This window comes from Sinocyclocheilus anshuiensis, unplaced genomic scaffold (genome assembly GCF_001515605.1).
Source record: "Sinocyclocheilus anshuiensis isolate Anshui unplaced genomic scaffold, SAMN03320099.WGS_v1.1 scaffold889, whole genome shotgun sequence".
Lineage (NCBI taxonomy): Eukaryota > Metazoa > Chordata > Actinopteri > Cypriniformes > Cyprinidae > Sinocyclocheilus > Sinocyclocheilus anshuiensis.
The window spans coordinates 302,345-314,535 of NW_015554115.1; the positions used below are offsets into that span (position 1 = coordinate 302,345).

A 12,191-nucleotide genomic window follows, 5' to 3' on the forward strand; every position below is an offset into this window, starting at 1 on the left:
GCAACAATATAGCAGTTTGGTAAACAAATAACAATTAATAATTCAATTGTCCTTAAAACGGAACCAACTGGGAACAGAATAATTAATTTGACAACAGTTGAGGCATGAAAAAAACAAATAATTAAACCATGAAAGCAAATTATCAGCAAGTATTTTAAGTCTGTGACACTGCCAAAAATTTCTGCTAGGCAATGTAGGATCTGACACGCAAAGTTTTTACTCCATCCATTCATAGTCCGCAATCTTGTTAATCAGTGAAAGAACCTTTGGACTGACTGCCGATTGCTTTCTCGATGTGGTCTTCTCCACTTTCGATCCCTTCTCGGGGTTTATCTTAAAAAAGCATCTGTTGAATGGAAAAAAATCCTTAGTAATAAAACATGGACTGTAACATATGCTGTGAGTAAATAAAAAATAAAAGCGGAATAATAAGAATTTGCACAGGGCATGCTTGTGGTGGACGTTTGCTATAAAGACATGTATATGAGAGTGTGTGAGTGTAAGGATGTGTGTGTGAGGATGCTTGTGTGAGAGTGTGTGTATGTGAGAGTGTGAGGATGTGTGTGTGTGAGGATGTGTGTGTGTGTGAGAGTGTGTGTGTGTGTGTGAGGATGAGAGAAATGTATTGTTTGGTGTTTTGTTCTATTCCAGTTTGAGCTGCTATATGCCACACACACACACACTGCTGATATTATGGTAAATATCTAGTCACGTGGAGAGTGTGTGTATGTGAGAGTGTGAGGATGTGTGTGTGAGGATGCGTGTGTGAGAGTGAGGATGCGTGTGTGAGGATGCGTGTGTGAGAGTGTGTTTGTGAGTGTGAGGATGTGTGTGTATGTGAGAGTGTGTGAGTGTGAGGATGTGTGTGTGTGAGGATGCGTGTGTGAGAGTGTGTGTATGTGAGAGTGTGAGGATGTGTGTGTGTGAGGATGCGTGTGAGAGTGTGTGTGTGACTGTGTATGTGAGTGTGAGGATGTGTGTGTGAGTGTATGTGAGCGTGTGAGGATGTTTGTGTGAGGATGAGTGTGTGAATGTGAGTGTGAGGATGTGTGTGTGAGAATGTGTGTGTGTGTGAGTGTGAGGATGTTTGTGCGAGGATGCGTGTGTGAGTGTATGTGAGAGTGAGTGTGAGGATGCGTCTGAGAGTGTGTGAGTGAGGAATGCGTGTGTGACAGTCTGTGTATGTGAGTGTGTGAATGTGAGGATGCGTGTGTGACAGTGTGTGTATGTGAGAGTGTGTGTGTGAGGATGCGCTTGAGAGAGTGTGTATGTGAGAGTGTGTGAGTGTGAGGATGAATGAGTGACAGTGTGTATGTGAGAGTGTGTGTGAGGATGCGTTTGAGAGAGTGTGTGTATGTGAGTGTGAGGATGCGTTTTTGTGACATGAGGACACAAATTTGTATAATGACATGGGTATGATATAGGTATTAGAAGGAGAAGGTGACTAATGATGACATTACCCCATGTCCCCATTTTTCAAAACTCTTATAAATCATACAGAGCGAGTTTTTATGAGAAAGTAAAAATGCAGAAAGTTTCCTGTGAGGGGTAGGTTTAGGTGTAGGGTTGGTGTAGGGCAATAGCACATAGTTTGTACAGTATAAAAAAATGGTAAAAAAACCATTACGCCTATGGAATGTCCCCACAATTCACAAAAACAAACCTATGTGTGTGAGAGTGTGTGTATGTGAGTGTGTGAGGATGTGTTTGAGAGAGTGTGTGTATGTGAGAGTGTGAATGTGAGGATGCGTGTATGTGAGTGTGAGGATGCGTGTGTGAATGTGTGTATGTGAGTGTGTGTGAGGATGCGTTTGAAAGTGTGTGAATGTGAGAGTGTGTTTGTGTGAGGATGCGTGTGTGACAGTGTGTGTATGTGAGTGTGTGAATGTGAGGATGTGTGTGTGAGTGTGTGTATGTGAGAGTGAGTGTGAGGATGCGTGTGTGTGACAGTGTATGTGAGTGTGTGAATGTGAGGATGTGTGTGTGAGAGTGTGTGTATCTGAGAGTGAGTGTGAGGATGCGTGTGTGACAGTGTGTGTATGTGAGAGCGTGTGTGAGGATGCGCTTGAGAGAATGTGTATGTGAGTGTGTGAGTGAGGATGCATGTGTGACAGTGTGTGTGTATATGTGTGTGTGACAGTGTGTGAATGTGAGGATGTGTGTGTGAGAGTGTGTGTATGTGAGAGTGCGTGTGTGACTGTGTATGTGAGTGTGTGTGTGAGGATGCGTTTGAGAGTGTGTGTATGTGTGTGTGTGTGTGTGTGTGTGTGTGAGAGAGTGTGTGTATGTGAGAGTTTGAGGAGGCGTGTGTGACAAGTGTGTATGTGTATGTGAGAGTGTGAGGATGCGTGTGTGAGAGTGTGTATGTGAGAGTGTGTGTACGTGAGAGTGAGTGTATGTAAGGATGCTTGTGTGAGAGTGCGTGTTGAAAAAGTGTTTGTGAGAGTGAGTGTATGTGAGGATGTCTGTGAAGTGAGTGTGTTGAAAAAGTGTTTGAGAGAATGAGTGTATGTGAGGATGCGTGTGTGAGAGTGAGTGAGGACATGTGTGAGTGTGTGTATGTGATGCGTGTGAGAGTGAGTGTATGAGTGTGTTTTTACCTTTGCACGAACTCTAGCGTTGCCCCTTGGTCTCCTGGGTATGAAATATTCAAGCAGTAGTATGAGGCAAACATCAACTTCAGAGCATCGCAGAAGATGGTGATGTGGCTGTTAACTATGACTTGGTCGACAGAAAACAAAGTTCTCTGCAGTCAAAGGGGAACTTCCTGTTGTTATGCATAAGAAAAAGAAGAGATCAGTAACACTGTGACAAACTTAAATTCCCGCAAATATTAAATAGTTTTCCTTTAAAAATATTCAAACATACCACACACAATTATGCAGGGTGTACTTGGAAGTTTGGCACAGTCTACTTCAGAGGGCAAGGTTGTCTGATCCACTTTATGGAACATCTGGTCCTCTCTCGCTGAAGTACTTAAGAACTAGCTGAAGAAACCCAGCAGCGCACACTTGCTTGCTATAGCTTTGTCATCGATGTCTATTGCTGTTAGCTCTTTAAAGTGAGTCATCATGCCAGCTGTTTCAAATAAATATGGCCATTCGTGCATCAAATCAGAGGTGTTAACACCGTTAATGATGTCTTTTCTCTGGGTATAGAAGGTGGCCCTCATCATATTCTCAACAGTGTTGGTGTCATGGCACCTTTCTTTGTTCATTTTCTTAATTTCCTCCTGTACAGATTTCTGGGTGTCAGGCGTTTCATTAGCTGGTAGCTGCACCGGTTGCCAGTTTTTACACCCGTAGCTGTCTAGTCTCTTCTTTCTACGCAAAGTATCTTCTTCTTCACTGTTGCCAGCTGCTTGTCTCTTCAAAGAAAATGTTGCGTTTCCTCTCCTCACATTATCCACTCTGTTAATCAGCTGTTTGATGACTGAATCATACCCACTTCCTATAACTTCTCCTTCAATGACATCTTTGAATGCCCCAGGATATGCCATGGCCATCTTCCGTGCAATTTCACTGACGTGCTTCTTCATAGGTGTTGGACATACTGTTAATATTTCACTCACTATCAGTCTTATAATTTCAAGTCTCTCGCTTTTTCTTGGCCGCTTCTTTGTTTCAAGTTTTCTGAAGATCTCAGATGGGATCTTCTTCCAAGGAATTTGAAAATGATAATGCCAGCTGTTGTCAGGCAGCTGAGGTGTACCACTCACACTTGAACTAGATGTTGACACTGAGCTTGAAGTTGCTGAGCTGTAAGTACCTAAAGAGTTGCAGAAGTTCACAAAGAACATGGGTTGTTATGAAATGATGCAACATGCACTATAAAGTTATCTATTTTTCCACACACTGTAAAATTTGGGGTGTTGCTTAATTAATGTTTTAATCCATCAAAGAAACATACAATACACTATGAGATGTCTGAGCTGGAAGAGCCTCACATATTTAAATCCTATTTTATAATATAGTATGGTCTACCGGTAAATTATGATTGTACAACAGTGTGTGAACATTATTTAAGGTTTTTGTATATAATTGAAAAACACCCAACAAGTAAACTTAGGTGTGATGAATGAAATATTTACCCTACAATTGTTTACGTAAGAATTGTTGCAGTAAATATATTTTGGAAAAATTCATCAAACTTTCCTGAAATGCTAGAACTAGATCTAAAATAGAACTAAATGTCCCTTTAAATGCATTTAGTGCACCATGTACGCACCAGAAAAGGAGGTTTGATCAGGACTTTCAAAGGCTTTATTTGAGGACAGTTGGTTGCTTGAAAAGCTACCAGACACATTACTTTGACCTTAATAAAAAACATAGTATTAGACATATGGTGTGTACTGTGTAGTATATTTTGATAAGGGTAATACAAATCCAGTATAATGAAGTACATGTAGAATATTTTTCTTAATATGCTTATTTTCTTAATAGATTGGGTAATAAAAAATGAAAATTCTGTCTTTAAATACTCACCCATCCACAATGGAAGATCTTTTTAATGAAATCTTAATTTTCTGTTCCTAAATTGACAGCACTTTCAAAGTCCAGAAAGGCAGTACATACATAATTAAAGTAATCTATGTGACTTCAATGGATTGTTTAAACCACTGGAACCTCAGGATTACTTTAATGTCTTGACTACCTTTCTGGAACTTGTTATTGTTAGTTGCGTAGACTGTCAATGGAGGGACAGAAAGCTCCAAGACTTCTTTAACAATATCTCCATTTGTGTTCTGAAAATAAATGAAAGTCTTAAGGGTTTGAAATTAAAAAGGGTGAGTAATTAAAGAAAGAATTTAAAAGGATAGTTCAGCCAAAAATGAAAATGATGGTATCATTTACTCACCCTCGTGTTGTTTCAAACCTATATAAATGAAGATATTTGGGAAAATGTTTGTAACCAAACAACTATCGGCTTCAATAGTAGTTTTTCTGTTTAATTCTTTCATATATCTTCCTTCATGTTCAGCAGAAAAAATAAATTTATACAGGTTTGGAACAATTTTAGGGTTAGTAAATGATGACATACGATGATGACAAATTATGATTTTCACTTTAGGGTGAACTACCCCTTTAAATTTTGAGCTGAACAAATTCTTTAATATGAAAATTATGTTATATACAACCTCAAACACATACTTGGTGAATTGAAGCATGACAGGAGTTTCCTTGCTTCCACTGGCTTCAGGATATGAAGAAGGTCACTCTCCTGGATATAGTTCATGTCCTCACAGTTCTGGACTCCTAATTCCTTCAGTGCCTCCAGCAAAGGCTCAAGTTGGCTCATTTTTGGAAGAGCAGATTTAATTAAAGAGGCGAGAGCACTCCCTCCATCCATGACACTAAAGAGAGACAAGACAAACAACTAGTCCAAATTGCATTTCCCAAAAGCAGCATAACCCTAAGTTGATCATAGAAATGTAGCCACCAATGGTATCTGCAGGTTCAGCTCCAACCCAAACACTAAAGCATCTAAAAACAAATCCAACTGCTTTAGTTTGCACACTGGCATGTCTTCATAAATTTGGTTAAACTACTGTAGTCTCCTCGATTAATTTATTTACGTCTTTCTGGACCATGAAAGTCCAAGGACAGACAAAAACCTCTCAGGGTTGGATCTGAACCCTGCAGGTAGGCAGATCTCCTGGAACAGGACTGGACACCCTTGGTGTATATTCACCTTTACATTCTTTTTCATTATCTTTACTCTGTGTCAACAATGCTATGTTTCAGTGAAATGACATTTGTCCCAAAAAGCTTATATGCAGGCAATGGATAATAATCCAGTTTGAGCTCTGCTTTCCAGTACTGCATGCTCTGCCTCGCCTCCTTCACTTCATATAGTCCAAACTCCGGCAAGTAGGACACATCATGAGGAGTAACAATAAAGTACACATGCTTCTCTTCCTTCACCAGAATGAGCTCAATTTGACTGAATTCAATTGCCTCACCTTGGCTTAGACACAGAAAGAACCCCTTTTTATACAGAGTCCCTTTCCACTTCAACTCTGTAGATGCCACAATATTGGGCTCCTTGTCCAAGGTTGTTCCTACTGCAGTGCGCACTGCATTGCTGTACAGTTCTAAATGGAAAGGAGTGGAGTTCTTGACCTCCAATAAGGGTGCAAAAAATGAGCCTGAATGAAGGTATGCTTGCAGAAGCTGGTGGTTCCTGGCAAGTGTCTGACATATGTTTTTGAAATTTTGTGTTCTTCGCGCACATCTTTTAAAGTAGGAATGTTTGCTTTCAAAGCGCATTGTCCACAACCGCATTAGTGGGCCAAATTTCAGGATCAATGCAGGGTAGTGAGTGAGGAAATTATGCTTTGGTTTCAGTTTGTGTGCAGGAAACATTTCTTTTCTTGCCTCTAGATAGTCACAGATCTGAACATTGAGCAATGCAATCTGAGGTTCTGATATGGTGGAGGCACAAATCAACTCCACTACCTCTTTCAGCTGGACAACAAGTTGCCAAACTGGATCCTCTGTATCTGCGATCTTCTCACCAATTATAACTGATAGAAGCCTTAGCAAACACCAGTTTTCTGTTGCCTGGCCACCTAATTTTGCACCCTTTTCAGAAACTTCAGAGGGTGTAGAATTAGTGTCAGATCCTTGGTAGGTAAACTGCCTGATCCTACGATTAAGTTCTGAATATGTGAAGAATTTCTTCACCTTGACAAAGTATTTGATGTAAATGGCAAGGTCGTATGCCACTACACCCTCAAACAAATCATGGCCAATGCAGGGTGGCAGGCCTGGCTGGCAGACATGGAAAAAAGCCAGAGAATTAAAGACTGAGTCAAACTTCAAACCTCTGACTTCATGTGCATCATCATTCTGCAGCTCTTCAACAGTGTCAATGTAGTCTTGAACTCTGCGGATCGGAGCATGGTGCTCCAAATTGTCCAGGTCACTTCTTGTCACATGACAGTATCTGCAGAAATATTGAGATGTACCAAAGTTTTCTGTGAAACCACCGATATTATGAGAACCCAAATTATCGCCTGTGATGCAAAAGACTGTTGCCTTCACATTGTTTCCATGTATGGTCAATCCATTTGTTTCCAGTTCCCTAAGATCAGATATCAGTGGCGAGAACACCTTTTCGTGGCCAAATTTTTTGAAATCAGCTTCTCGGCACAACAGCAAAAGCTGCATGTTGTCAATGGTGGATCGATGAAAAGGATCAAAGTTTGCTAGAGTAAAGTACACCCCAAGCATCTTGTTTTTTTTTTGCAGATCCAAGGGGATTAACCAACTCGAATGCATCCTGATAAAGGATCACTTTTAAAGTGATGCCTGGCTCAGAAAATAATCGAATGGATTTGAATACCGATCCATCACACACATCATTTAAAATAAGAGGTGTACTCTCATTCCCAGATGTACAACATTCTTCCCACACAGCAGGATCTTTCAGTAGAGCTGTTAATGTGTCTTTTATGGGAATATACTGGGCATGCCGCTCCTTTCTGTTTTCATCAGTACCCAAAAAAATGCATTTTGGATGCACATAGGGAAAATTTTCCTCAAAGTACTGTTTTCTCTTGTACTCTGTGGAAATAGCAGAGCTGCATGACCCATGAATATCCATGTCATCTAGAGTTTTCAAAACATCTTCAATTTCTGTCTCAGAGAGTTTAGTTTTTGCTTGAAGAGATGCTCTGAGTTGATTCTTTGTGTACTGCTGACACAATGCACTGAGCTTATTGATCTCTTCTACAATTAACTGTACTGTGGAGGAAGGGATCAGGTGCTTTGCCTGCAACTTCATGTAAAACATGGACAGATTTCTCATGTATACATTTTTCATTTGTGCAGGGTCCAGTATATCCTCCTCAGGTCCCTCATCATCTGAATGGCTTTCAGCAACAGAGAACTGAGACCCACTAGGAAATGAGGGAAGACAGTATGCACCAGAGACATGCAAAGCTGTTGAGTAATTGTGCTTTCTAGATAGGTGGGACGTGAAAGACGATTTCACTGAAAATGAGCGATCACAGTTTTTGAAGGGACAATGCACCTCCTCTCTTTTTGAAATGTGAAATTTCAGGTGACCCAAAAGATCTGAAAGGTCAATCAACTGTTTCTGACAGTTAGTAACTTGACATGAAAAGGGTCCCTGCAGAGACTCGCACTGTGACGCAGAAGATAACTGCCGATGATGACGGTAAACATGACTTTTAAACGCATTGTAATTTCTGAAGCGTAACTTGCAACCTGCTATGCAACATGCCAATAGGCAATGTGCCTCATTTCTGTGTAGCCCTTGATGTTGTACATAACCTTTTAGAATTTTCACAGAAACACAACTATTACAAGTATAGTCTGTGAACATCTTTACATTGTGCAACTCTCACCCTTTCACTCTGACCTTGATTTTAGCCACTCACAGAACTTATCTGTAAGGAGAGAGAAAAAATATGTAAATATATGAAATGTTAGACAATCTACAAAAATACAAAGAAATATATTGAGAAATGTATTATATCTACAGTACTGAACCCTATCTGTGTCACTTGTGAATCCCTATCAGTGAGTACCTATCAATAATCCCTATCAGCTTCAATAACAGTGCTTTAATTTAGAAAGGTGATTAAAACTGTCATGAAACAGAAGTTGTGAAACTTTTTTCCCTAAGTGTACATCCGAGTGAAACAGCTTCAGAAATGTGAAAACCACAGGACTGAATTGTAGGAAATCAGGCACTGCTAACTATATGTATGCAGAACCTAATGCCAGTTCAAACTTTGCCAATTTGTTATGGAAGAGATATCGAGACAGGCGTAATTTCAAGGGGGAGGGAGGTTGGCATTTTTTTATTTTAGATTACAAGGGTATATGAATTTTGAGGTGACACACTGTAGGCAAAAACAGTTTTTTCATGCACCATTCAATTAAAAAAATTTAAGGACTAAGGTTTAGTCACAAGCTTTTTAAAATACGTTTCATTTATTAAATATTTGCTTAACCCATAGACAGATATAAAGGGTAAGCAATAGAAATAATTTATTAAAAAGTGACTTAATATGGAGATACAAGGTTTTAATGAGGAGGGATACTAGGGACGTGCCTATGCAGACACCCAGGCCTGACTACATAGGATAGTTCAGATCATCAGTGTGATTATATCTGAAAGTAAAACGTGCAGTCCAACTGATGTTAGTTAAGCGAATTTCATTATACAGGCGTAATGACCAGTGCTTGACGAGGGAAAAAGTGCCGACGAACATAAAGTTACTAACGTTCAAATCGCGCTGGGAGGGGTTGGGTCACTTTAAGCGCTGGTCCTAATGAATCTGTTATTACTTTCATCCAACCTCGACTCGGAAAATATCATTTTAGAGCTTTTAGACGACGCCAACGATTATGTATATAAAAACTGATTAAAATATTGCACTATGCGTCGAAGTTCGGTAAAGTTGGCAACATATTCACAGATTCGAACTTACCTTTACCTAATCAATAACTCCTTAGCTAAACGTTCTTAAAACACAAATGACACATCTTTCTAATAACAGTATCGTAGACAACCAGCTAACGACCTAATTTTCCGCAAAACGAGCCTGTTTTTCCCTCAGGGACAATATAGCAGTTAGCCAACTTGGTAACGAAACCTAAAACTACTAAATTATGTAGTAAGATTCGGATAAAATCTAGCAAAAAGATAGAAAAACTACACAGTAACATCAAATGAAACCTACATTTGACACTTTTTGAAGATTTTAAATGACTAACGGTAACGTTAACGGTACTGGTCAGCGCCGAAGTTTGAAACACACACTGGTTTAACGATTCAAAAAGGTAAACATTCTAAATGCTAGGACTCAAATATAGTAGAAGTAGCATAACCAAATTAGAAAACATGTACTTTAACTTACCTGCTTATTTTCACCTCGCATCGAAGATTGAACGCAAAATCTGAAGGTCGAGTGATTCCTTTCGCGCGCGCAGCAGCCCCACTGCGTGCTTAGAGGAGAACGTACCCTTGCGCCAGGGCGGGAATTCCTTGAGTTCGAATATTTAAAGTCTTAATTTTTGTAATTTAAATATTAGCGTATTATCATATTATTATATCACATTATGAAACGATACTGTGTGAATAAATGCGTAATAAAACACTAAACTGAGCAGAACTACTTTGATAAGCGGAAGAAGATGTGGTCAGTCAGTGACAGTATAGTATGGAAATATGATTCTTCTTTTGGTTGAATTGATTCTTTCGGGTAGGACGTTTCAACAAACCGGTTCAAAACTGATTCACCTGCTCTTTTACGCAAAACACGCAATGACGTACTTATACAAAATGTTATATCAATAATAATGATATAAAAAATATATAAACTTGTTTTAATCAACATATCAATTTCATAAACCATGAAAAGACATAAAGAAGCTGACATCTCACCCCTCATTTAAGTCTGTAATTTTACAAATTTTAACTGTATTTCAAAAATACGTGAAAAAAATATAAAATAAAACGGTAAAATTCTGTAAAATAACAGTTTTTTTTTACAGTGTTGTTGAGTTTGTTTCTGTCCCTTTCCAATGACACACAAGGACCATCTTTGCTCTTAACCCAGGGTTTTAATTATACTATGTTCATATTTTAGCCACACTGCATTTAAAAAGCTTGTACTTTACACTTGTGAAAATGAAAGAGTCTTTGTTCATGGCTGCTTCCCAATGACTCATATAATGATATTCAGACATCAGAATGATTGGTTTGCTTTATGCTATTTCTTATAAGTTTGATGAACTTATCTACTTATAAATATTTTCACAGTAACGGGGCCCTGCTATTTTCAGTCAAAAGTGTTTGTGTGAAGGTCTGGAGATTGTTTTCCTGAGGATCTGGGGCCTCATTTATAAAATACTGCATAGAAAGAATCCTAAATTAGATTTTATGATCATTTCTCAAAGTGTGTACGTGTGATTTATAGAACGAATGTACACACAGAAAACGTGCGTGCGCCTCTCTTTTAGATGTGAAATCTATCAATTGCAATGATCTTGAAAGAATGGCTTATATTTTCAAAAACCTGCAGCACTCGGATAACAAAAGTGCAAAAGTCTTCACTGTGTCACTGCTTCCACTCTTCTTCGTCTTCCTCGTTCCCATCGACTGGAACTCGTCTTTGCAATCAACCAATAGCATGGCTTTCATTCATAATTGCTTTTATACGGTTGGTCAAATCATTGAACTGACTGTCTGAATGCCTTGTGAGATGGAAGACAAACAGGCCTTGTCTGAGCTATACAGTCATGACAAATGAAGAAATGGTGTGATTAATAATTGCACGGTGAATTAGAATCTTCACGCGAGAGGGAGAAATGTGTTTCTAGATGACTAATTTGAGCAGATTTCCTTTCTAAATCCTTTCCAGCGGCAAAAACTTCAGATGAAACTGGCACTACAAACATGACGTCACACTGAAATCAGATTCTAAATCAAAGTCTGATCAGATTTGCCTGATTGACATTCCTTGTTTTCTCTCTCATCTCTGTTTTGGCGAATTGGACTCTATAAGGAAGCTGGCAAGGAACTGTAGATTTCTCGCATGATTACTGGTATAAATGCATATATGAGGTTTGACATGCAGTTTCTTTCTGACGCATGTTACATGTAGCACATAGCATGCCATAGATTATTCCCTTTAAAATTGGATCAGAATGAATGTGCACCTCATTCCCTGTCTCTGTGTGTTTAACAGGTCAGGTAAACTATCAAAAACAAAGAAGCATGCTCACTTCCCAGACTAAACTGTTTCTCAAATATTCCCCCTTGGCTTCAGGTAAAGATAAAGTGAAGACATCCAAACTGAAAATCATCTTCTGCAGGGTTCTTTTTAAAAGTGTACATGAGAAGTATAGCACCTAGATATTTTGTCCACACTTTGAGATCAATAAATCATTGATTAAACCAACATTTAGGAACGGAATTGTTTTGTGACTGAAAATCACATTTGTGTATTTGGTTCTCAAACGGTAGCACATCATACCACTGTGAGAAAAAAATGTGCTTTTATTTGACCATGTTCAACATCTCATTCCACATCTACAGTTTTATTATAGCTTTGTGCATCTAATCATTAGAAGGCACTCTTACATTGACTGTGAGCGACACGAATAGACCATTCAGTTTGATCAAATGTGCATCTTGATCTGACAACCACC

General features: G+C 39.0%; 1 long non-coding RNA gene across 1 annotated transcript; it reads right to left on the bottom strand.

Annotated features, from left to right (window-relative positions):
• Window positions 1-222: 222 nt before the first annotated feature.
• On the bottom strand, window positions 223-2,966 carry LOC107669780 (uncharacterized). The gene is made up of 3 exons (XR_001632035.1): window positions 2,869-2,966; window positions 2,601-2,767; window positions 223-346 (listed from the first exon to the last, which is right to left on the bottom strand). It is a non-coding gene; the product is annotated as an uncharacterized LOC107669780 (long non-coding RNA).
• Window positions 2,967-12,191: the final 9,225 nt, after the last annotated feature.